We start from the raw sequence: 26,562 nt of genomic DNA on the forward strand, positions 1-26,562 counted from the left end.
TATTGCATATGTATAGTTGGGTCTCATTGCTGTTGGAATTATGTGGTTTGAGACACCTGGTGCATTTATGTAATTGTTTGAGTCATTTGACTCTGGTGCCCTTTATTATAGTGCAGGTTGGTGGTGTTGTTGCATTGTTGAACCTTCTTTACGGACAACCCAACCCACAACTCGGTGGAGTGCTCATACTTTACCAGGAGATCACCCTGGGCGCTTCTGGCTCTTGGAGAGACGCTCAACGTCACACGTTTAGGAGATGCGGCTCCAATAATTAGCCTCGTTGTCACGTGCACACACCCACTCGAGCCGCTGTGACTTCCCACTCTCCTTATGAAATATGATCTCCTCAATCACCTTTGATTTATTAGTATTACCTTCTACCCTGTCCACAGCAGTGATTCTTGGTTCTTTCTCTCTCTCTCTCTCTCTCTCTCTCTCTCTCTCTCTCTCTCTCTCTCTCTCTCCTTCTTTACTACCTCGTGGGAAGCCTCACTAGGACAAGGTCAAACACCAGCAAATTTGAATACATTTACTGGACAGAGCACATACATAACACATATACACATATAATAATAATGAATCCTACACTCTATACTATTTCAGTCAGGTTGCACTCCAACACCATCAGAACTCTATCATCAGCTTATCAAGTGGTATCCTATCTCCTGGTTCACCACCTAATATTACCAACCTCCTCAAGTAGGTCAAGTCCTATAATACAATGTTGTACTATCAGCAAGAGAATAAATATATCTATAAACAAGTACAAGTAAAATCAGTGTATGAGTACAATAACATATATATATATATATATATCAGTATAAACGTTCCTTGATACACAACAATGATCAATCGATCACCCTATCAGTCCTAGAACACATACATCTGTAGGTAATCCAGCCTACGTCGGTAACTCTATGCTTCAGTATAAACACTCCTCGGCACAAGAACGGCAAACAATCACTCACCTCTCACTGCGTCTTGCACGCTAATGACAAAGACTCTATCACCTCCCTTCAAGTATTCATTTAGAACTTCCCTTCCACCTCTGGAAGTTCACTACCCAGAGCTCCTCAGGTTCTTCCGGGTTTAACTACCAGGATCCTCTGCAGCACTTCTTGGCTGCTACACCATGAAGTTTCCTCGAGCAACTATGGTGCTTCACCACCTCTACTGAAGCACGTGACACTCCTCTTCACTGCTTCTCCTCACAGCTCGAGGTCCTCTCCTCCACTACCTTGGAGTCTCATCAACTACTCCCTCTGTCCTGGCTTCGAAGTTCTCAGCAACTTCTTCCCCAAAGACAAACCTGCAACCCATTGACACTCCAATAAAAATGTTTCCCCTTAAACACATAAACAAAAATAATCACACAATATGTTTGCCTCCAACATCTATCAGCTCTTTACATACTGTGAGAGTGGACTCCCCCGTTTTCGGCTGGTCCATGCTCCACCTCGCCCGGTGGTCCTCACTCACTCTGAGAGGGTCCTCCGCCATCAGGAGCTGGGCTCCCTCAGTCACCTGCCAGCGCTCAGAGGGGATGGACGTCGCTCCGTGTTCCTCCCTCTACACTCTCTTATTTTAGGCCTTCTGCCTTATCAAAACATGTCTAACTTATCAATAAATAATGCTACTGTCGCTGGGCACACGACCAACTACAAGTAATCACTATGAACTGGCTTAAATCATGCTTACCACAGATTGCCTAGTCGAGGACGCTATCCCTCTGACGGCGTTTGGTCAGGGCGCTCCCACAGCCCACGAAAATGTCTCTGGGTGGCTAAATAAACTCTCCTCACCATCCAGGACTTGAGACCACAACGTTCCCAGCTCAATTCCAGAGCTGGCACGTCTGCACACTTCTCTTCTCTTGGAGATATATCACTAGGGGTTCCTTTCTGACGGGAGCTCAAACGGAGCACGGCTTCCCCCGGCGATGTCTGGCACTCAAGTCAGGGTCAAAGCCCTCCTCACGCCTCCAGCAAATTATCTACATCTCCTAACCAGTCATTTATCTAGTTTCTTATTCACTGCCCATAATCTTAAATTCTGTGTAAAATTTACCCAATTATTTTTACATATGAACTTCATGTCTGTATTTCCGACCTCCTAGTCAGGTCAGGCTTGATACAATAATTCTCACAGGGAAGACTCGTTTTTCGGCTACCTGGGATCATAACACTCCCTCCCCCTTGTTTTTGAGATTTATTCTAGTAACTAGGTTCAAGATAACGCATCAGCCACTACATTGTCTCGCCCTCTTATGTGCGTTATCACCAGGTCATACTCTTGGAGCAATAAAAGCCATCTGGTCAACCTCTGGTTTGCATGCTTCATTTTCCTCAGGAAAACTAGTGGATTATGGTCTATATACACCGTCACTGGGTGTCCTCCCCCACTTACATACACTTCAAAATGTTTCAATGCCATCACCAGGGCCAAAGTCTCTTTCTCGACTGTACTGTCCGACCTCTGCTGCTTAACGAACTTCTTCGAGAAGAAGGACACGGGGCGGTAAATTCTGCTGCATCAGTACAGCTCCAGCCCCTATATCACTGGCATCTACAAATAACGTAAACGGCGCTCCAAAATCTGGCGACACTAGTACAGGCGCCTCGGTCAACAGTCTTTTGGTCATTACAAACGCTTCTTGTGCTGTCCCATTCCACTCCCACTTCTGGCTCTTTGACAGCAAACTCGTCATAGGAGCGGCTATGGTGGAGAAATTTTCATAGAACTTCCGGTAATATCCAATCATACCGAGGTATCTCAACAATTCTTTCTTACTCCTGGGCACCGGGAAATTGTCAATGGCCTCCACCTTTAATCTTACCGGAGCAACCTCGCCTTGCCCTACTATATATCCAAGGTACTCCAGGCGGGCTCTCCCGAATTCGCTTTTTGCTAATTATATCGTCATGTTGGCCTTCTCCAATCGATCGAACAAATCTAAAAGTCGATCCACGTGATCTTTCCAGGAATCAGCGAACACTACAATATCATCGATGTAAACTGCACATCCGGTCGCCTTGTAATTTGCAATATCTGGCTCACAACTCGCCAGAAACATGATCTTCTCACAAACGATCTGACTTCTCTGGCACCTCTTGGCTAGGCTGTCCTCTTTGGACGCCTGCACTCCATCGGTCCACTCTACTTATTGTTTCCACTCATCATTTCCTCGTCTTCTTCTCTTCACGTCCAGAGTCAGACATCTACTGTCTGTAACTCCTCTGTCGCCTTCACACTTCCATCTACTGCCATTATACTTCCACCTCCCGTCATCATACTTCACTCCCTCGTCTTCACCGACGATCCTCCTTTTCGTCTCCTCATTTATCCAAGACCTCATCCTGTTTGACTTCCATCGAGTCCTCGGCTTAATTCTATTCCTCCATGCTTGTATAATCATCCTCTTCCCACACTTCTCAACTCTATACAACCCAGTAAACAATTTAAGGTTGCCACAACATATCTGGAAAGTGTTTGAAAGGATTGGAAACGTTTGTTTTCTCGTATCAGATACGATTTTTTGTGTGGAATTAAATAGGTTTCCAAAACATATAACCAAAACCTACGTTGTGACACCTTTACAATCCTAACATGAATCATTCATAATCCATTCATATACCAATATGAACCTCTTATGAAAGCTTTGAGCCTAATCTGAAACGTTCTCACATCTTTGTGTTTAAAGTTAAATTTCTTGAAATTTAATTCTATTATTTCCAATGTAAATATTAAAACAAATTTAAGGGTAAATTAAATCAAATAATTTATATTTCTTTTATTATTTACTAACAAATCAGCAAAAATACAAAAACATATGCCCTATATAAATATTATATATATATATATATATATATATATATATATATATATATATATATATATGTATATATATATATATATATATATATATATATATATATATATATATATATATATATATATATATATATATATATATATTAGTATATTTTAGTAGCAGTCTTTCCTGTAGACATATATTATTAAATATGACCGAAAATGTAAGATTAATAATTCTAACACGAATTTTCTCTGTTTCTTATATTTCTTTCCACTGTTGATGGTAACTGAAAAACAATTCTCCAAAATTCATTTTTATTTCTAGTCTGACACGACACTTGAACACGTTTCGTAAACCTTATTACATTTTCAAAGACTTTAGTTTAAACACACACAACTATAACTGAACAGAGTTCGACTTCTCTGGTGATAGTCTGGTTGTGGGAAGAGATTATATGTTCCTTAATGGAGCTCCTTAATCACCAGAGAAGTTTAACAAAAAAAACGGAACTCATCGATAGATTGAGCGATAGCAGGGGGCTTGATATCTGCGAGGCACTACACATTAAGAAGTCGACACCAGCAATCAACAGCCAATTAATGCACAACTATATTCTACTCACTTCAAGACTCCGCACCAATATAGAAGCATCAAGAAATATGGGCCAATAGGTCCTTTGCAGTTACTTCCATTCTTCCCTTTAACTTACAAAATATTATACCCACTGTTTCGTGTTCTGTTCTGTGTTGAAAGTTTGTTTTCACCTCATTCAAAACTGTTGTAACATATCACCTCACCCAAATGCAGGTATAAAATCGAAGCTGTTTGAACTCTGTTCAGTTATAGTTGTGTGTGTTTAAACTAAAGTCTTTGAAAATGTAATAAGGTTTACGAAACGTGTTCAAGTGTCGTGTCAGACTAGAAATAAAAATGAATTTTGGAGAATTGTTTTTCAGTTACCATCAACAGTGGAAAGAAATATAAGAAACAGAGAAAATTCGTGTTAGAATTATTAATCTTACTTTTTCGGTCATATTTAATAATATATGTCTACAGGAAAGACTGCTACTAAAATATACTAATATATATATATATAAATATATATGTTATTCTCTAAGTAACCTTTCGTTCGTCAGAGAAACTTTCTAAGACATCTTCGTTCATTAAAGTTAATCTCAGAGGCATAAAAGTTATTCTTTAAGACAACAAAGTCATTCTCAGAGTCATCAAAAGTTATTCTCAGAGTCACCTTTGTTATTCAAAGAAGCCTTCTGAGACATCCTCGTTCAACAAAAACTGTCCTCAGAGCCATCAAAAAGTTAAATACAGTCATCAAAGTTATTCTCTAAGTATCTTTTCGTTCATCAGAGAAGTTTTCTAAGACATCTTTGTTCATCAAAGTTGTTCTCTAAGACATCAATCTTGTTCTCTAAGACATCAAAGATGTTCTCTAAATCATAAAAGTTAATCTCTAAGTCACCTTCGTTCATTAGAGAAACTTTCCAATCAATATTCGTTGATCAAAGTTATTCTCAGAGTCATCAAAGTGATCTCTAATTCACCTTCGTTCTCCAAAAAGTTGTTCTCTAAGACACCTTCGTTCATCAAAGAAACTCTCCTTCTTCCATCAAGTTATTCAGTGGGTTTGGGTAAAAATATACAAAGGAGAAACAAAACTACATCTGAAAGGTTATGAAAAAGATAATATATTCAACAAATACGTCAAAAACACAATAAACTACATCTGAAAGGTTAGGTTAAAGGGTTGGGGAATAAGAACATATGATAGAACCTACTAAATACACTAAGATTACAAGAGGTTAGGTTAAGGGGTTGGGGAATAAGAATAAATGATAACAAACATAATAAATACAACTTATGAGCAACTTGATGAACTTTAACAAATAACCCTTGATCTGCAAAAATGACCATTTGAGAAATTAGCCCTTGAAACGAGTAAATTCCCATCTATAACAAAAATCCTTTGAAATAGTTAAACACCCAATCTTAAACAAATAACACTTGAAATGCAAAAATGTCCATTTGAGAAATTAACCCTTGAAATGAGTAAATGAATATGAGACAACGATTGACGAAACACAAAAGACAAGCAGGAATAATTATGTAAGTTAGATCATGTCTGGTTGGACTAGATAAGTTAGGATTCATCAGTTTGGGAATGTAAGATTAGGTTAGGTTATGATAGGTAAGATAAGTTACGTAAGTTAGGTTAAGCAGGTTAAGTTAGGTAAGGTAGAATAAGCAGGATAAGTTAGGTTAAGTTAGGTAAGGTAAGGTAAGTTAGGTTAAGCAGGTTAAGTTAGGTAGGGTAGGTAAGTTAGGTTAGGTTAAGTTAGGTAAGGTAGGTAAGTTAGGTTAAGCAGGATAAGTTAGGTTAAGTTAGGTTAAGTTAGGTTAAGTTAGGTAAGTTAAGTAAGATAGGTAAGGTAAGGTAAGTTAGGTTAAGCAGGTTAGGTTAGGTTATGTAAGTTAGGTTAAGCAGGTTAAGTTAGGTAAGTTAGGTAAGGTAAGTTAAGTTAGGATAGGTTAAGTTAAGTTAGGATAGGTAAAGTTAGGTTAAGCAGGTTAAGTTAGGTAATGTAGGTAAGTTAGGTTAAGCTGGATAAGTTAGGTTAAGTTAGGTAAGTTAGGTAAGATAGGTTAGGTAAGGTAAGTTATGTTAGGATAGGTAAAGTTAGGTTTAGGATCGTTATGTTAACTAAGTAACATTGGGTGGAGAGGATAGGTTACGTAGGTTTGAGCAGTGTAGTTCAGAGAACAGTTTTAGGGTAAAGTGACTAAGAAAATATATTTTAACAGAAGTGCAGGTTTGGTATGAAAAACTGAACTAGTTACATTTTGGAGAGAAATTTTATGACTGAAGATGTCTTAAAGAATAACATGATGGAAGAAGGAGAGTTTCTTTGATGAACGAAGGTGTCTTAGAGAACAACTTTTTGGAGAATGAAGGTGAATTAGAGAGCACTTTGATGACTCTGAGAATGACTTTGATCAACGAAGATGGATTGGAAAGTTTCTCTAATGAACGAAGGTGACTTAGAGATTAACTTTTATGATTTAGAGAACATCTTTGATGTCTTAGAGAACAACATTAATGTCTTAGAGAACAACTTTGATGAAACAAAGATGTCTTAGAAAACAACTTTTTGGTGAACGAAGGTGAATTAGAGATCACTTTGATGACTATGAGAACAACTTTGATCAACGAAGATGGATTGGAAAGTTTCTCTAATGAACGAAGGTGACTTAGAGATTAACTTTTATGATTTAGAGAACATCTTTGATGTCTTAGAGAACAAGATTGATGTCTTAGAGAACAACTTTGATGAACAAAGATGTCTTAGAAAGCTTATCTGATGAACGAAAAGATACTTAGAGAATAACTTTGATGACTGTATTTAACTTTTTGATGGCTCTGAGGACAGTTTTTGTTGAACGAGGATGTCTCATAAGGCTTCTTTGAATAACAAAGGTGACTCTGAGAATAACTTTTATGCCTCTGAGATTAACTTTAATGAACGAAGATGTCTTTGAAAGTTTCTCTGACGAACGAAAGGTTACTTTGAGAATAACATTTGATTACTGAGATTAACTTTTTGATGACTCTGAGAATAACTTTGAGGATGCGAGTAAATTTTTTTGAGTGTTTGAGAATGACTTCTGAGAACATGAGTAGTAATTTGAATGCGTCTTTGATGTAATGAAGAGTAACTTTGATGTCTTGAAGATATCTTGCAGATCAACTTTGATGACCGAGATTAACTTTTGTTGTTTTAGAGAACAACTTTTGATTGCTCTGAGAATAACTTTGAGGATGCGAGTAAATTTTTTTGAGTGTTTGAGAGTGTCTTTTGATATCTCGAAGAGTGCCCTTGAAGTCTTAAAGGATATTTTTGATGTCTCAAAGGATGTTTTTGAGTGCAACTTTGATGTCTTTGAGTAAGTCCTTGATGTCTCGAAGAGTGTCTTTGACTATATTTCTTACTTAACGGCGTATAATTTTTTACGAAAGTGCTGAAAAAAGTTACATTTGACTATTTTAGCGAAGTGAAAGGTTACTTTAGTTAAGAACAGTGTTGGAAAGAGGCTACATATGACTATTTCAGATGAGAGAAGTGATATTTCAGTTAAGAAATGACAGGGTAACATGACGAAGTAACTATTTTTTAGTTGACTGATGAATACTTTTAGTTAAGCAAAAAGACAAAACATGATGAACATGACTTTTCTGATGATTAGCAGATAATTTTTTAGATAAAAAATGACAATGAAACATGATAAACACGGTTATTTTCTGTTGACTATGGAATAAGTTTAGTTAGGAAATGATGAAAGTTATTATTTTTAGTTGAATGATGATGGATAAAGTTAGTTATGAACAGTATTGGAAAGATTCCTTTGACAATTTTTAGCTAAGAGAAAGGTTGTTTTAGTTAAGAACGGTGTTGAATGAGATTAATCCTGACTATTTTTGGTTGAGTGATGTTACGACCCTGGGTTCTCCAGTGGAAACCAGAGGTCAAAATTGAGCTATTAAACTTCCTAAGTAGTACAGTTGGCGCATTTCGAATGGAAATTGTTTGTATCTTCCCTGCCAGACGTAAGACTATTATTGTTTATCAAAGAGCATTTAAAGACTGAGCTGGGGGTTGATTATTAAATAATAACATAGGCACCAACTTTGCTTACTAATACTTTCTAATCATTCATAAAGTAACAATACGTTGCATAGGGGAAGATCTTTAATGTGCTTAGCTGCACGATCAATTAGGCTCCTTCCGGCACCACGACATGAGGGAGGCCAGGTGGTCGCGAGGAGCTCGGTCTTCTCTTGGCTGGTGGCGTGAGGTTAAGACCTACTCTGTGGCTGTATCCCTACTCTCCTTCCTTCTCCTCTTACTTATTTCCCTTACCTGAAGTTCCTGTACCCTTAAGTTAAGTATTATATGGTGTAAGTGTGCCTACTCTGGTAGTAACGATTGGGGAGACCTGGGGATAGTATTTTGCCAGTGTTTGGGTACCCCTAAGTGTTGTGGTTTGTATTAGGGTCCCACGTGGTTTCACTACCCTAAGCTGCATCCAGCTTCAGGGCTTATCCAGTAGTACTTTACCCTAGCTTGTTATTAGTGTAAACCTTGTATCCTGCCTACGTGGACCAAGGCTTTTAACGTAAGATAGTGTGGTAAAGTTATTATTATTATTGTTATTGGTGTGAGTGTATATGGGGGGTTGTTAAGGGGTTAATAAATAAGTACATGAATTACAGAGTATCTCTTCTTCCAAGGTGGGAGCGCAGTGATCAACCCTTAGACTAACATATTTGGTCTTGTAGCAAATTATTACTACTGTGGATAGTTTATTTTGGGGGCCGGGCCTTTTAGCTCTCCCATATTTGATACTCCTGTCTTCTAACTACCTATACCCCTTAATAGTACCAGTACCCCATAGAAGCCCCACTCATATCTTTTGTAACAAGTGGTTGGCCAGTCCGGGAGGAACATTATAAGTGTAAAAAATTAGATTCTTGAGTGCCAAAATTAAAATTTTTTATTTCCGCAGAACGGTTGTGTGCTAGCCTAGGGTCCAGCTCATCTAGCAAAGGACATTTTTGCACTGACTGGACACCCAGCTGGATCCCTTCACGATTAAGGTTAGTGTGGCCTTGTGTTAGGGGCCGTGCAAATTTTTGTTTTTTTTCCAATTTTTATTTTTTAATTTTTTCTTTGGCTGGGAGCTAAAATTATTAGTGATGTCTTCTGAAATGCAGAACCTGGCAAGGGAGCCTTCAGTGGTAGAGATAAAGAAACTTAAAAAGTCTAATTTAGTATTGTTAGGCCAGGAATTTGGCCTAGAATTAAATGTCGCAGATAAAAAGTGGACTTTGGTAAATGAAATATTAGAACATTGTATTGATGAACAACTATTGGCAAGTGATACACCTTTATGCCAGCCTAGCCAAGCAGAAAGTGCAACTCATAGGGAAAGTGAATTAGCTTTAGAGTTAGCAAAAATAAAATTAGAGGAGCAAAAACTCAAAACCGAGGAGGCTAGAATTAGAGCGAATGCCACTGGACCTCCACCTGCCGGGGATTCAAACCCCAGGCATTATGAGAAAAAGCATAATTTGCCTGAATTTTCCGAGTCTGACCCTGAAAGGTTTTTCAACCATTTTCAGAGAGTGGCCACGTCCATGAACTGGCCAAAGGAAGAGTGGGTGAAAATCCTACAGGGAAGACTTAGGGGTAAAGCACAAGATATTTTTATAAACATGCCTGACGACGAGTGTTTCGAATATGATAAAGTCAGGGAATGTATTTTGCGGGCATATGAAATTACTCCTGAAGCTCACCGCCAAGTTTATCGTAACCTTAGGCCTACTCACAACCAACCGCTCACTGAATTTGTGAATGATCAAATTCGATTATTTGATAGATGGATTCGCTCGGCGAAAGCCGAAACATACGAGGCTCTCAGGAACTTAATTTTAATGGAGCATTTTATAGATGTTATGCCAGAGAACGTATCACAATACATTAAAGGAAGGATAGAGTTAAATTCTAAAATAGGGGATTTGGCCAAGTTGGCAGAAAACTACCAATTGGCGGGCAAAAGGCCCAATAAAAATAATTATACCCCACAGAGTAGCAAACCTTATACCCACAGCCAGTCCAGACCAGCTCATTCTAACCCTTTACCTAATGCACCTTCTGTTTCAGACATAACTAACCCTGTTAAAGTGTCTAGCCCAACGGCACCTAAAGGTGAACCGAAGGGTAATTCTGTTAGTAATGTCTCTTCTCCCCGACGTTTTTGTGGTCACTGTAATCGTCCAAACCACACTATTAGCCGTTGTTGGCAACTGCACCCTGAAAAAAGACCCAATGCTCTAGTTGTGACACAGGGCTTGAGGCTTTCAGAAGGGTTAGGGAGTAAGACCTCCAACCCACAGTGGTTGGACTTGCTTACCCCATTCTTATCGAAAGGGAGACTACTTTTGTCTGAGGGTTCTTCCTGGAAGGACGTGGTGATCTTCCGAGACACCGGTGCCATCCAGACTTTAATTTTAGAGAGTGCGTTGCAAGGTGCCAACACTCTCGACACTGGAGAGGTGGTACTGGTCGAGGGTGTCACTAGTGATACTCGGGCAGTACCCCTCCATAAGGTTACCCTGGAATCTGATTTCCACAAGGGTGTTTGTACAGTCGGAGTCACTTCATACCTACCTTTCCCTAATGTTGATGTAATAGTTGGTAATGATTTAGCAGGGGATAAGGTAGGGGACTCCAGACTGCCTATTATGTTGCCTACCCCTAAGGTTTGCCTGGATCCACCCGCCGCAGAGGATAATGTTGTGTACCCTGCGTGCGCGGTGACCAGGTCTATGGGACTTAAATGTAAGGGCAGCCCTGTGCTTGCCAAGGTGGTAAATCCCGAGGTCACGAGGAGCTTTCCGAGTGGTGAAAACCAAGTGGACCTCGCGGACACATTCATGGCCCGACTCGATGACGTGGCCGAGGACATTGTGGAGAGCCTGCCACTGCCGTCTACCGAGAGTAGTGGGGAGGTGGAGGAGAACACTGTTGAGCCTCGGCCAATGGCATCTGACCAAGGCCTGGATGCCTCCTTGAGTGAGTTACAGAAAGCTGACCCCACTCTTGCAGATTGTCATGAAACAGCCGTCTCTATGGAGGAAATTGTAGACGCAGCAACTGGGTACTACTACAATGATCGGATTTTGATGAGAAAATGGAGACCACAGAGTGCTCCCTTGTCAAATGAGTGGGAGGTAGTCCACCAGGTTATGTTGCCGACCTGCTATAGAGAAAGAGTTTTGGCAGCTGCTCATGATGATCCTATGGGGGGACATCAAGGTATTAATATTACGTATCACAAAATTTTAAAGTATTTTTTCTGGCCCAAGCTGAAAAGCGATGTGGCAAAATTTTGTAATGCGTGTATTGTTTGTCAACTGGTTGGGAAACCAAACCAGACTCCACCTAAAGCTCCTCTAAGGCCTATTGTCGTGCCAGAGGAACCATTTTCTCATGTGGTAATGGACTGTGTTGGACCATTACCTAGAACTAAGTCTGGTAATATTTACCTAATCACGATGATGTGTATCACTACTCGTTACCCAGAGGCTTTTGCTGTAAGGAACATCCGAGCAAAAACTGTTGTTGCTCGTATGTTGCAATTTTTTTCCACTTTTGGACTGCCTCGGGTCGTGCAAACTGACAATGGTACTAATTTTAAGTCTGATGTTTTCGAGCAATTTTGTAAGGAACATGGAATAACTCATAAGGTTTCCAGCCCATACCATCCACAGAGTCAGGGGGTAATTGAACGTTTCCATCTAACTCTGAAGCAGATGTTGAAGACATCGTGCGAGAGTTCCCACACCTTCTGGGATGAGAATTTACCGTATGTTTTGTTTGCGGCTAGAGAGGGATTACAAAGTTCACTGGGCTGTTCTCCTTTTGAGTTAGTCTTTGGCCATAAAGTTCGTGGACCCTTGCAAATGTTACAGGAGAATCTGTTAGGGAACGTAACGTTATCCGAAGGTTCGGCTTTCTTTGCGCAACACCACCAGAGACTCAAGGACTGCAAGGCGGCTGCATTTAAGTATCTTGGCAAGGCCCAAGAAAAGATGAAAGAACGTAACGATGCTAAATCTAAGTTACGGGTATTTCAGCCTGGCGACCCTGTCCTGGTATTAAAGCCTCGACTAGGGAACACTATGTCCCAGAAGTACGAAGGCCCCTTCATAGTGACAGAAAAGACTGGGGACCTCACGTACAAAGTGAGGCACTCTGACAAACGTAACCAGGTAATGCTCATACATGTAAATCGACTGAAGAAGTTCCAGGGCCCCAGGCCCATTGCACTAACCAATGTTTCCATTTCCAGTGAGAGAGGGGATGATTGTTCTGGGGACCCAACTAATCTCATTTTCAATAATTCTAGTTCTGTGAATGCTGTGGAGGAACTGTCCCATTTGCAGATGGCCCAACGTGAAGAGGTGCAGTCGTTGGTTGATGAATTCTCCAGTCTGTTCGGGGAGGTCCCGACCCAGACTGATGCCATTTGCCATGATGTCGAGTTGACGGACTACACTCCCATTCGCCTTCAACCCTATCGGATGAGTCCAGAAAAGAAGGCCATCGTACGGAAGGAGGTTGACTTCTTGCTCCAGCACGGCCTCATCCGGCCGAGCCAGGGCTCTTGGTGCTCGCCCTGCCTTTTGGTCCCCAAACCAGACGGCTCCTGGCGATTATGCACCGACTATCGGCAGCTCAACAAGGTGACCATTGTGGATGCCTATCCGCTGCCCCTCCTCGAGGACTGCATCGACGAGTTGGGAAATGCCAAGTACGTTTCGAAATTCGACCTCTCGAGGGGGTATTATCAAATCCCACTCACTGAACGTGCTAAACAGCTCACTGCGTTCGTGACACCCGAGGGTGTTTTTGAGTATCAAGTGTTACCGTTCGGCTTGCGTAATGCCCCTGCCACGTTCCAGAGACTCATGAACTCTCTACTCGCTAAGGTGCCAAATTGTCGGGCGTATTTAGATGATATCGTGCTGTTTGACAGTAATTGGGCTGACCACATAGCTAGGTTACGCCAGTTGTTTGCCATCTTGAAAAGGGCAAATCTTACCTTAAATGCTAAAAAGTGTCATTTTGGCCAAGGCACAGTGACGTACCTCGGTTATGAAGTGGGCCAAGGAAAAGTGTTACCTCGGCAAGATAAAATCAATGCCATTCTGGAGTATCCAGTACTAAAGTCTAAAAAGGACGTTCAAAGATTTATCGGTATGTGTGCGTACTATCGACGTTTTTGTCAGAACTTTTCCAGTGTTGCCACTCCTCTCACAGACTTGTTGCAGAAAGCCGTTAAATTTAAGTGGTCATCAGACTGTGCAGAGGCATTTAAAAATTTGAAATTGATCTTAGCTTCCGCCCCAGTGCTTGCTAGTCCAAGGTTCGACCGACCGTTTAAAATTCATGTTGACGCGTCTGACTCGGGTGCTGGTGCAGTGTTGTTGCAAACTGGGGATGATCAGGTGGAACACCCAGTATATTATTACTCTGTGAAATTCGACAAGGCGCAACGCAATTATTCAGTGGTAGAAAAAGAGGCGTTGGCGCTAGTGTTAACATGTAAAAAGTTCGAAGTTTACCTCACAGGTAATATAGTGGAAGTGTACACGGACCATAACCCACTAGTCTTCCTGACTCAGATGAAGGGTAAGAATAAACGCATCCTCAGGTGGGCGTTGTACCTACAGGACTTCAATCTTTCCATTACCCACCTACCGGGCAGACTCAACGTGATAGCCGACGCTCTGTCCCGGTTGCCTGAATAACATTCATCTGAGCCACAGAAAGCCATTTACCAACTGTCATGCTTTAGTTATTTTTTTTTAGGTTCTCCTGTGACATTAAATATTCCGTGTCCAATTTATTTACTTCCCTGTTCTTTTATTTTTGGTTGTGTATGTTTTTTTCTTTCAGAGAACTCCTTTGTATTTTTTTTTGCAGAGAAATTGCTTTTGATTGATTTTTTGTTTTTGTCATGTTTTTCTTTTTGTTCTCTGTATACTCTTACAAAAAAAAATATGACTACTATTCTAGTGGTCACATTTTTTTTTTTTCTCTGAAGGGGGGAGGAGTGTTACGACCCTGGGTTCTCCAGTGGAAACCAGAGGTCAAAATTGAGCTATTAAACTTCCTAAGTAGTACAGTTGGCGCATTTCGAATGGAAATTGTTTGTATCTTCCCTGCCAGACGTAAGACTATTATTGTTTATCAAAGAGCATTTAAAGACTGAGCTGGGGGTTGATTATTAAATAATAACATAGGCACCAACTTTGCTTACTAATACTTTCTAATCATTCATAAAGTAACAATACGTTGCATAGGGGAAGATCTTTAATGTGCTTAGCTGCACGATCAATTAGGCTCCTTCCGGCACCACGACATGAGGGAGGCCAGGTGGTCGCGAGGAGCTCGGTCTTCTCTTGGCTGGTGGCGTGAGGTTAAGACCTACTCTGTGGCTGTATCCCTACTCTCCTTCCTTCTCCTCTTACTTATTTCCCTTACCTGAAGTTCCTGTACCCTTAAGTTAAGTATTATATGGTGTAAGTGTGCCTACTCTGGTAGTAACGATTGGGGAGACCTGGGGATAGTATTTTGCCAGTGTTTGGGTACCCCTAAGTGTTGTGGTTTGTATTAGGGTCCCACGTGGTTTCACTACCCTAAGCTGCATCCAGCTTCAGGGCTTATCCAGTAGTACTTTACCCTAGCTTGTTATTAGTGTAAACCTTGTATCCTGCCTACGTGGACCAAGGCTTTTAACGTAAGATAGTGTGGTAAAGTTATTATTATTATTGTTATTGGTGTGAGTGTATATGGGGGGTTGTTAAGGGGTTAATAAATAAGTACATGAATTACAGAGTATCTCTTCTTCCAAGGTGGGAGCGCAGTGATCAACCCTTAGACTAACATATTTGGTCTTGTAGCAAATTATTACTACTGTGGATAGTTTATTTTGGGGGCCGGGCCTTTTAGCTCTCCCATATTTGATACTCCTGTCTTCTAACTACCTATACCCCTTAATAGTACCAGTACCCCATAGAAGCCCCACTCATATCTTTTGTAACAAGTGACAAGAAATTTTTAGTTAAGAAGTTACAAGAAAGGTTTGTCTTTGTAAATTTGGAACTGAATAAAGTGTAGATTTGTTTAAGAACAGGGTTGGTAGAACTATTAAGTTGACTACGAGAATTACTTTGACAGTTTTGCAAATAAAACTGGGTGACTAAAATTGTTGAGGGAACTGTATTGCCGATAATAATATTTGACAAAGAACTAGTTAGTGAATGGAAGAAACAAATTGGTTTAAAGAAACAAAGAACATAAAAAATTCAGGTTAAGTAAGGGAATGAACACAGTGAACATACGGTGAACACAGAAAACATGTAAGAAAAAGTTGATGAATAGAGTGAACATGCAGGATATATGAACTTATAGAGAATATGAAGACATGATAAGGAACATAGGGAATACAAAGAATGAACACTGAACATGTGAAGAACAAGCTAAGAACATTGAGAACATGAATACTGAGTACAAAAGTTATACAGAGAACATGTAAGGGACTGTAATGAACATGGGGGAAAAATGGTAGAAAACAGAAAAATTGAGAAAACAGGTGAAAAAATTTGAACTGAGCATGCTGTGAACATTTGTAGAACATAAGGTGAACACAGATAACATGGAAAAAATGTGAAGAACACAGCTGAATATAGAGAAAATAAGCAAATACAGAATTATTATTGAAGGTTTGGATACATTGGGGATGAGAAGGTAAGGGAGGGAAAGGGTAAGGTGATTACTCTGATAAAGAGTTAGGCTGGAGAGGGACTTGATCGGATATATTTATGTTCGATGATCTAAGACAGAGGAAATGGAGCTTATCTAATGTCCTGATTAATTTTACTAGGTTAGAAGCAAGGCGATCTTAAATCTCAGGTGATTTAGTTGGATAATAAAGAACTTGTACAAAATGAGCTAAGTGGGGAACAAGAGTTGAAACTCGGTAACTGAACTGGCTTTTATTTACTATGTTTAAAAATGTAGTTGGGTGTTTAAATCTCCAGGGGATTTGGACTGATAGTAGTGAATTTACAGGAGTGAACTTGGACAGAGGACAAGAGGACAAGAGCTAGAGTTCGGTAACTGCCCTGATCTTATTTACTGTGTCTGAAATACAGAGGGTAAAAATTTTAGAGAAATTGACGGGTTATTTACAAAGATACGAGAGAGAACTCAGGAGGGGACGAGAGCTGGAGCTCGTTAACTGTTTTTATCTTATTTACGGTGTCTGAAATACAGAGGGTAAAAATTTCAGGGGAATTGATAGGATATTAACAAAGACTTGAGGGGGAAGTATGGTGGGGGACGAGAGCTGGAGCTCGTTAACTGTTTTGATCTTCTTTACGGTGTCTGAAATACAGAGGGTATAAATTTCAGGGAATTTGATAGGATATTACCGAAGATACCAGAGGGAAGTAAAGTGGGGGACAAGAGCTGGAGCTCAGTAACTGACTTGATCTTATTTACTACGACTGAAATATGACTGTTTAAAATTTCAGGAGGATTGGACTGCTAGTAGCGAAAATGTGGTCTCTGTCAAATTTGGGTCTTCAATTGGACTCTGATTAATTTCGATCAAGAACTGGACTCTGAATATTTGGCACAAAGTGGACTCTGGCGAATTTTTGGGTAAAAACTGGACTCTGATGAATTTCTGTCATTAATTGGACTCTGATTATTTTCGGATATAAAATGGACTCTGTCAAATTTTCACAGATTACAGGACTCTGACGAATTTTGTTAGAAAACTGGACTCTGACGAATTTCTGTTGATAAATGGACTCTGATCATTTTTGGGTAAAAACTGAACTCTGATGAATTTTGCTAACAAAGTAGACTGGCGAATTTTGCTCACAAAGTGGACTGTCACGAAATTTCGGTTTAAAATGGACTGATGAAAAATGGGTTGAAAATGGACTCTGACGAATTTTGCTCACAAAGTGGACTCTGTTAATTTCAGGGAAAAACTTGACTCTGATTATTTCAGGCATTAGTCTCAGAGGCGACTTCAGTATTAAAGTTACATTGAGCTGCCTCGGTATTATATGTATTTTCTTTAAAATTTTTATATTTATAAATATATATGTATATTTAAATATTAATCTGAGCCTGTATGGATATTGACCCTCTGGGTCCAGGAGACCATCTGTGTCCCCTCAGATGGTCTCCCTTATCATAGTTTGTGTCTATGGATGTGTGTCAGTGTGTGAGTGTGAGTGTCACTGTGAGTGTCCGGGTGAGTGTGGGTGTCCCTGTGAGTGGCCGGATGATTATGTGTCCGTTTATATCTGTGGTTTCAGGAGGCCATCTGTGTCCCCTCAGATGGTCTCCCTCATCACAGTCTATGGATGTGTGTGTGTGTGAGTGTCCCTGTGAATGTTCGGATAAGGGTGTGTGTGTGTGTGTGTGTAAGTGTCCCGATTTATGTGAGGTTTGGTTCCAGGAACCATTTGTGTCCCTCCTCCCCCAAATCTCCTCCCTTATTCCCACCGTGGGTTCGAATCCCAGGTGATTAGACCTACCCTAGGTCTATGGATCCAAGGTATCCACCCGTGGGCCCAACTGATTTCACCCCTTCCCCACTTTCCTAGGGCCAGGCCAATTCCAGCTATCCAGGGAACCTGTCGAAACAGAGGCAGCTACAGAAGGGGACACATAAATATTTGTGCCCTGCAGTTACACAACCGTTCCGACAGGCTCGATCGCAATCTATCCAGATGAGAACACGTTCTCCTCCGACTAGACCACGCTGGAGTCGCTGTATGTCTCAAATTTGGTTCCTTTATTTATAGTTAGTATTTTTGGTGTATTAATTGATTTGTTTTATATTTTTAATGACTTAGGTAGAGTGATTTATGGAGTGGGGGGAGTTGGGGGTTGGGGGTAGCGTGTGTAGTAGATTATACGAGATCGTGGTAAGTTAGTGTTTATCTAGTTGTGTTCACCTAGTTGTTCTCGCGAGGGTTGAGCTCTGCTCTTTCGGCCCGCCTCTCAACTGTCAATCAATTTTTAGTAGCTAATAAAAAAAAACCCACATACACACACCCAGGAAGCAGTCCGTAACAGGTGTCTAATGCCCAAGTACCTATGTGCTGCTAGGTAAGAGGAGCATCAGAATGAATGAAACTCTGCTGATTTTCGTTTGCGCTATCACCGGGGGATCGAACTTTGACCCTAGGATTACGAGTCGAGAGCGCTGTCCACTCAGCTATAAAGCCCCCTAGTGTGTGTATTGGTGCAAAAGATAATTTGGGAGAGGTTAATGGAAAGGAATGATGTTTGGTGGCCTTGAAGGCGCTGGAAGAGGGTTGCCAGTTATGAATTTAAATTATAAATTTATTAAGATAGGATATATATGCAAAAGACGTTGTGAGAGATAGTAAGAAAAGTGTTTCTGACTGAGGTTAGGTACTGTGTGATTGACTTGTATGTTAGGAAAAAGAATATTTATCAGAAACATAGATGTTCTTTAGAAATGTTTGTTTGCAAATAGTTGCAAATTATTGGGTAAAAAGCCAATGGTTACCGTACCTTGAACAAACACACGTAAGCACCATTAGTCGACGCGGGTCAGAGAGTGGGAGTGTACAGCGAAACAGTAACAAAAAATGTGACAATAATGGGAAACTATGTCATTCAAACGTATACATGTTAACCATATAAATTACAGTAACACTAAAAGCGCACACGTTCATATGTTAATCAATTTACATAAATAAACATTCACATTCACTAATATGTACCTTTAAAATGGACACATACAGATAATTACCGTACACATGTCAGTTTAATTACAGGTACACATAAACACATATAGCTTCACGTGTCTGTCGGTCATGACAATAGTAAATATGGATACGAACACAAAACAGTCCATTATCAACTAGTGTGTGTGTGTGTGTGTGTGTGTGTGTGTGTGTATTCTCACCTTGTTCTGTTTGCTTGGGTTGAGCTCTGGCTCTTTGGTCCCGCCTCTGTGTGTGTGTGTGTGTGTGTGTGTGTGTGTGTGTGTGTGTGTGTGTGTGGGTGTGTGTGTGTGTGTGTGTGTGTTTGTTTTATCCTTATATTTACTATATGTATCTGCAGAATCGAGTTATTAGCTCTTGGACCCAGCCTATCAAATAAATGTATTTATCCTCTTATATATCTACGACATCTATTTCTCTCTAACACACACACAAACACACACACACATACACACACACACACACACACACAAACTGGAGGCCTAGCGTCTAAATTTAGAGAGTTCGATGGTTATAATCCTAATGGTCCCCAATCGAATCCCGGTTGATGCAATAGCAAATCGAAAGATATTCTTTAACCTGATTCGACTGTTCACCTAGCACAAATGTATCCATCTATATATCTATCTACTTATATCTGTCAATCCATCAATCTATCTTCCCATTAAACCAATCATTTATCATTATATACATCTATCTATCCATGTATCCCTCCGTCAACTCATCTTTCTATCCATCCATCTAGTCATTTGTCTTTCCGTCCATCAACTCATCTATGCATCCGTCTATCCGTCAATATATATATTTAGCAATCAATGTATCCATCCATCTATCTATCTATATAAATTTTCCATTAATCTATCCATTTATCATAACCATCTATCAACACCCTCCCCACTCCCTCTCCTATTTTACTACCAAACTCCCTCCTCTCGTTCTGACACCTTCTCCTTCCCTTTTCCTACCTCTCGTAAACCTGCTCATCCTCCATCCTTCTGCTCTTCCCACTCCCGCCCCTATCCCATCCCGCCCTTCCCATCGTCTTCCCTCTCGCCGCAGATCCATCCCTTCGTTCTCATTCCTTCCGCCGCTTCTCACTCTCGCCCTTTCCTCTGTCTTTCCTCCCTCCCGTTGCTAGTCCTTCCCTTCGTTCACTCACCTTCCCTTCTTACCCATCATGTAGTCTTCCCTCCTGCCGCCAGCCCTTCCCATCGTCCTCCCTCCTACATCACACTCTCTGCCCCCCTTCCTGCACCTCCTTCACTCCCACTTCATCCCTTTTTCACCTGTACCACTCCCCCTGTTCCCCCCTCTTCATCCCTCTTTCATCTGCACCTCTTCTCCTGTTCCCCCTCTTCATCCCTGTTTCACCTGCACCTCTCCCCCTGTCCCACCTCTTCATCCCTGTTTCACCTGCACCTCTTCCCCTGTTCCCCCTCTTCATCCCTGTTTCACGTGCACCTCTTCCCCAGTTCCCCCTCTTCATCCCTGTTTCACCTGCACCACTCCCCCTGTTCCCCCCTCTTTGGGATGAAGAGCCCTCCTGGCTGTCTGGGTTCGAATCCTTCATTTGTGTGGAGTTATCAATTGTGTATTAGCTTGGGGACCATTCAATCTTGTTCCCAATCCATATATATATATATATATATATATATATATATATATATATATATATATATATATATATATATATATATATATATTAGAGAAGAGAAGAAAATATCGAGGTGGTCAGTGAGGATCCAAAAGGTCTTCTCTGAGTACTCTTTATTTTCTTCTCCGAGCTATGGGTCCCTACACTTGCACCAGAGGTGGTACCCCCTTGTAGGTTTAAATATATATATATATATATATATATATATATATATATATATATATATATATATATATATATATATTAGTATATTTTGGTAGCAGTCTTTCCTGTAGACATATTTTATTAAATATGACCGAAAAAGTAAGATTAATAATTCTAACACGAATTTTCTCAATCTTTCGTACATTATGCTTCACTGTTGGAGGTAAATCAAAAATCACTTCTCCAAAATTCATTTTTATTTCTAGTCTGACGCGACACGGGCGCGTTTCGTAAAACTTATTACATTTTCAAAGACTTCACAAATACACAACTGATTAGAACTTGCGTTTCCCTGATTTTATATCTACATTTGAGTGAGGTGGGAAGGGTGATGTGGCATTACATTTGAGTGAGGTGGGAAGGATGATGTGGCATTAGAGAATATTAATAGGGTATTAAAAGTATCAACACAAGACAGAACACGAAACAATGGATATTGAATAGAAGTGTTTGTAGAAAGCCTATTGGTCCATATTTCTTGATGCTTCTATATTGGAGCGGAGTCTTGAGGTGGGTAGAATATAGTTGTGCAATAATTGGCTGTTGATTGCTGGTGTTGACTTCTTGATGTGTAGTGCCTCGCAAACGTCAAGCCGCCTGCTATCGCTGTATCTATCGATGATTTCTGTGTTGTTTACTAGGATTTCTCTGGCGATGGTTTGGCTATGGGAAGAGATTATATGTTCCTTAATGGAGCCCTGTTGTTTATGCATCGTTAAACGCCTAGAAAGAGATGTTGTTGTCTTGCCTATATACTGGGTTTTTTGGAGCTTACAGTCCCCAAGTGGGCATTTGAAGGCATAGACGACGTTAGTCTCTTTTAAAGCGTTCTGTTTCGTGTCTGGAGAGTTTCTCATGAGTAGGCTGGCCGTTTTTCTGGTTTTATAGTAAATCGTCAGTTGTATCCTCTGATTTTTGTCTGTAGGGATAACGTTTCTATTAACAATATCTTTCAGGACCCTTTCCTCTGTTTTATGAGCTGTGGAAAAGAAGTTCCTGTAAAATAGTCTAATAGGGGGTATAGGTGTTGTGTTAGTTGTCTCTTCGGAGGTTGCATGGCTTTTCACTTTCCTTCTTATGATGTCTTCGATGAAACCATTGGAGAAGCCGTTATTGACTAGAACCTGCCTTACCCTACAGAGTTCTTCGTCGACTTGCTTCCATTCTGAGCTGTGGCTGAGAGCACGGTCGACGTATGCGTTAACAACACTCCTCTTGTACCTGTCAGGGCAGTCGCTGTTGGCATTTAGGCACATTCCTATGTTTGTTTCCTTTGTGTAGACTGCAGTGTGGAAACCTCCGCCCTTTTCCATGACTGTTACATCTAGAAAAGGCAGCTTCCCATCCTTTTCCGTCTCGTAAGTGAAACGCAGCACGGAACTCTGCTCAAATGCCTCCTTCAGCTCCTGCAGATGTCTGACATCAGGTACCTGTGTAAAAATGTCGTCAACATACCTGCAGTATATGGCCGGTTTCAAGTTTAAGTTTTACGAAACGCGCCCGTGTCGCGTCAGACTAGAAATAAAAATGAATTTTGGAGAAGTGATTTTTGATTTACCTCCAACAGTGAAGCATAATGTACGAAAGATTGAGAAAATTCGTGTTAGAATTATTAATCTTACTTTTTCGGTCATATTTAATAAAATATGTCTACAGGAAAGACTGCTACCAAAATATACTAATGTTAAAGTGCGCGACCCAGCAGCAAGGAATCAAGCCTTCACGATAAAATATCGCCAGGATCTGATTCGTGATCAGATATACAAGGCAGAGAATGAAATCAAAGACAAAAAAACGCAACTACTTCATGCTACAAACGAGTGGAGAAATAGCAACATCGACCATAGTATCCGTACCCGCATTGAACAACACCTCGACATCCTCACAGACCAACATCACCTCAGCACTGAAACAAGGATTATCAAGAAACTAACAACATTATATGGAGGACCTATGGCAATTCCACGACCAAGAGATGGCTTCCTGAACCTTGCAGGAATTAACCTCACTGAGGACCAAGTCACTCTCCTAAATCTGGGCATAAACTGTCATGTTATGTCCAGACCGAGTGAAATGGCCCGGAAAGTGGAGTTGGAAATTCTGTTGGACGACATATTCGACCTCGAGACACAAAAGAAGGTCACTACCAAAGATACCTTACAAGCAGAACTTATTGCAGAAGGAGGAAAGAATCGAGGCAACTACAGAAGCACCATACTGTCCCCCGAGCTTAGAGCGGCAGCTAAAAGCCTTCGTGAGAACAAGGAGATAGTTGTCAGGAGAGGTGACAAGTCGCCAATATATGTCATTCTTAAAAAAGACGAATATCTGGCGAAAATGAACATCATACTCTCTGACCAAACTAAGTTCCAAAGGGTAACGAAGGACACTACAGCCGAATTAAAAGCAAAGGTCAACAAACTGATCGAAACTGTGAACGCCAAGAAATCCGGACTCCACCTGCCAAAGATCATTGGGGAATATAAACCTGGATATGCGTATGGAAATGTCAAGACGCACAAGCCTGGAAACCCACTTCGGCCAATCATTAGCCAGATACCCACACCCACGTACAGATTGGCAAAGCGACTCAACGGCCTGCTGACTCCTTATGTTCCTTGCGCCTTCAGCCTGAAGTCTCCAAAGGAATTTGTGGACTTACTGCGGGGCGCACGGGCCACAGGGATAAGAGCCTCGTTGGACGTAGAATCGCTGTTTACCAACGTACCTGTGGACGAGACAATCGGAATGATAGCCGACAGAGTGTATCGTGATCCAGCCTGTACTCCTCTTGACATGCCAGAAAGTATTCAGAGGAAACTACTCCAAGCTTGTACTAAAGAGGCACTCTTCTTGAGCCCGGATGGGCATATGTATAAGCAAGTAGATGGGGTCGCTATGGGTTCTCCCCTAGGTGTCCTGTTTGCAAACTTCTACATGGGTACCATCGAGCAAAAAGTCTTAGTCGACATGAACTTGAAACCGGCCATATACTGCAGGTATGTTGACGACATTTTTACACAGGTACCTGATGTCAGACATCTGCAGGAGCTGAAGGAGGCATTTGAGCAGAGTTCCGTGCTGCGTTTCACTTACGAGACGGAAAAGGATGGGAAGCTGCCTTTTCTAGATGTAACAGTCATGGAAAAGGGCGGAGGTTTCCACACTGCAGTCTACACAAAGGAAACAAACATAGGAATGTGCCTAAATGCCAACAGCGACTGCCCTGACAGGTACAAGAGGAGTGTTGTTAACGCATACGTCGACCGTGCTCTCAGCCACAGCTCAGAATGGAAGCAAGTCGACGAAGAACTCTGTAGGGTAAGGCAGGTTCTAGTCAATAACGGCTTCTCCAATGGTTTCATCGAAGACATCATAAGAAGGAAAGTGAAAAGCCATGCAACCTCCGAAGAGACAACTAACACAACACCTATACCCCCTATTAGACTATTTTACAGGAACTTCTTTTCCACAGCTCATAAAACAGAGGAAAGGGTCCTGAAAGATATTGTTAATAGAAACGTTATCCCTACAGACAAAAATCAGAGGATACAACTGACGATTTACTATAAAACCAGAAAAACGGCCAGCCTACTCATGAGAAACTCTCCAGACACGAAACAGAACGCTTTAAAAGAGACTAACGTCGTCTATGCCTTCAAATGCCCACTTGGGGACTGTAAGCTCCAAAAAACCCAGTATATAGGCAAGACAACAACATCTCTTTCTAGGCGTTTAACGATGCATAAACAACAGGGCTCCATTAAGGAACATATAATCTCTTCCCATAACCAAACCATCGCCAGAGAAATCCTAGTAAACAACACAGAAATCATCGATAGATACAGCGATAGCAGGCGGCTTGACGTTTGCGAGGCACTACACATCAAGAAGTCAACACCAGCAATCAACAGCCAATTATTGCACAACTATATTCTACCCACCTCAAGACTCCGCTCCAATATAGAAGCATCAAGAAATATGGACCAATAGGCTTTCTACAAACACTTCTATTCAATATCCATTGTTTCGTGTTCTGTCTTGTGTTGATACTTTTAATACCCTATTAATATTCTCTAATGCCACATCATCCTTCCCACCTCACTCAAATGTAATGCCACATCACCCTTCCCACCTCACTCAAATGTAGATATAAAATCAGGGAAACGCAAGTTCTAATCAGTTGTGTATTTGTGAAGTCTTTGAAAATGTAATAAGTTTTACGAAACGCGCCCGTGTCGCGTCAGACTAGAAATAAAAATGAATTTTGGAGAAGTGATTTTTGATTTACCTCCAACAGTGAAGCATAATGTACGAAAGATTGAGAAAATTCGTGTTAGAATTATTAATCTTACTTTTTCGGTCATATTTAATAAAATATATATATATATATATATATATATATATATATATATATATATATATATTGTATTATAATAATTATGAATAAAATATTTTTATTCCTTTATGTGTCATTGACATTTTTTTTATTTTTTTTATTCAATTTATTATTTTTTATTATATTTTCATTCATTTAATAATTGTTATGATTCGATTTTTAGTTCGTCATGTATTTACTTATTGTTTATATATTTATATATACATATATAGAAGGGAGTACCACCTCTAGCTGGAAGAAGGGGGACCCATAGCCTCGGAGGAAACCACGCATAACGCATTAGAGGGAATGTTTAGATCCCCTCCAATACAGTTTCTGTGTGCTTTTCTCCTACCACCCCCTTATATATATATATATATATATATATATATATATATATATATATATATATATATATATATATATATATATATATATATATATATATATATGTATTTTCTTTAAAAATTTTATATTTATAAATATATATGTATATTTAAATATTAATCTGAGCCTGTATGGATATGGACCCTCTGGGTCCAGGAGGCCATCTGTGTCCCCTCAGATGGTCTCCCTTATCACAGTTTGTGTCTATGGATGTGTGTCAGTGTGTGAGTGTGAGTGTCCCTGTGAGTAGCCGGATGATTATGTGTCCGGTTATATCTGTGGTTTCAGGAGTCCCCTCAGATGGTCTCCCTTATCACAGTATATGGATGTGTGTGTGTGTGTGTCCCTGTGAATGTTCGGATAAGGGTGTGTGTGTGTGTGTGTGTGTGTGTGTGTGTGTGTGTGTGTGTGTGTGAGTGTCCGGATTTATGTGAGGTGTGGTTCCAGGAACCATTTGTGTCCCTCCTCCCCCAAATCTCCTCCCTTATTCCCACCGTGGGTTCGAATCCCAGGTGATTAGACCTACCCTACGTCTATGGATCCAAGGTATCCACCCGTGGGCCCAACGGATTTCACCCCTTCCCCACTTTCCTAGGGCCAGGCCAATTCCAGCTATCCAGGGAACCTGACGAAACAGAGGCAGCTACAGGAGGGGACACACAAATATTTGTGCCCTGCAGTTACACAACCGTTCCGAC

This window comes from Procambarus clarkii, chromosome 87, assembly GCF_040958095.1.
Source record: "Procambarus clarkii isolate CNS0578487 chromosome 87, FALCON_Pclarkii_2.0, whole genome shotgun sequence".
Lineage (NCBI taxonomy): Eukaryota > Metazoa > Arthropoda > Malacostraca > Decapoda > Cambaridae > Procambarus > Procambarus clarkii.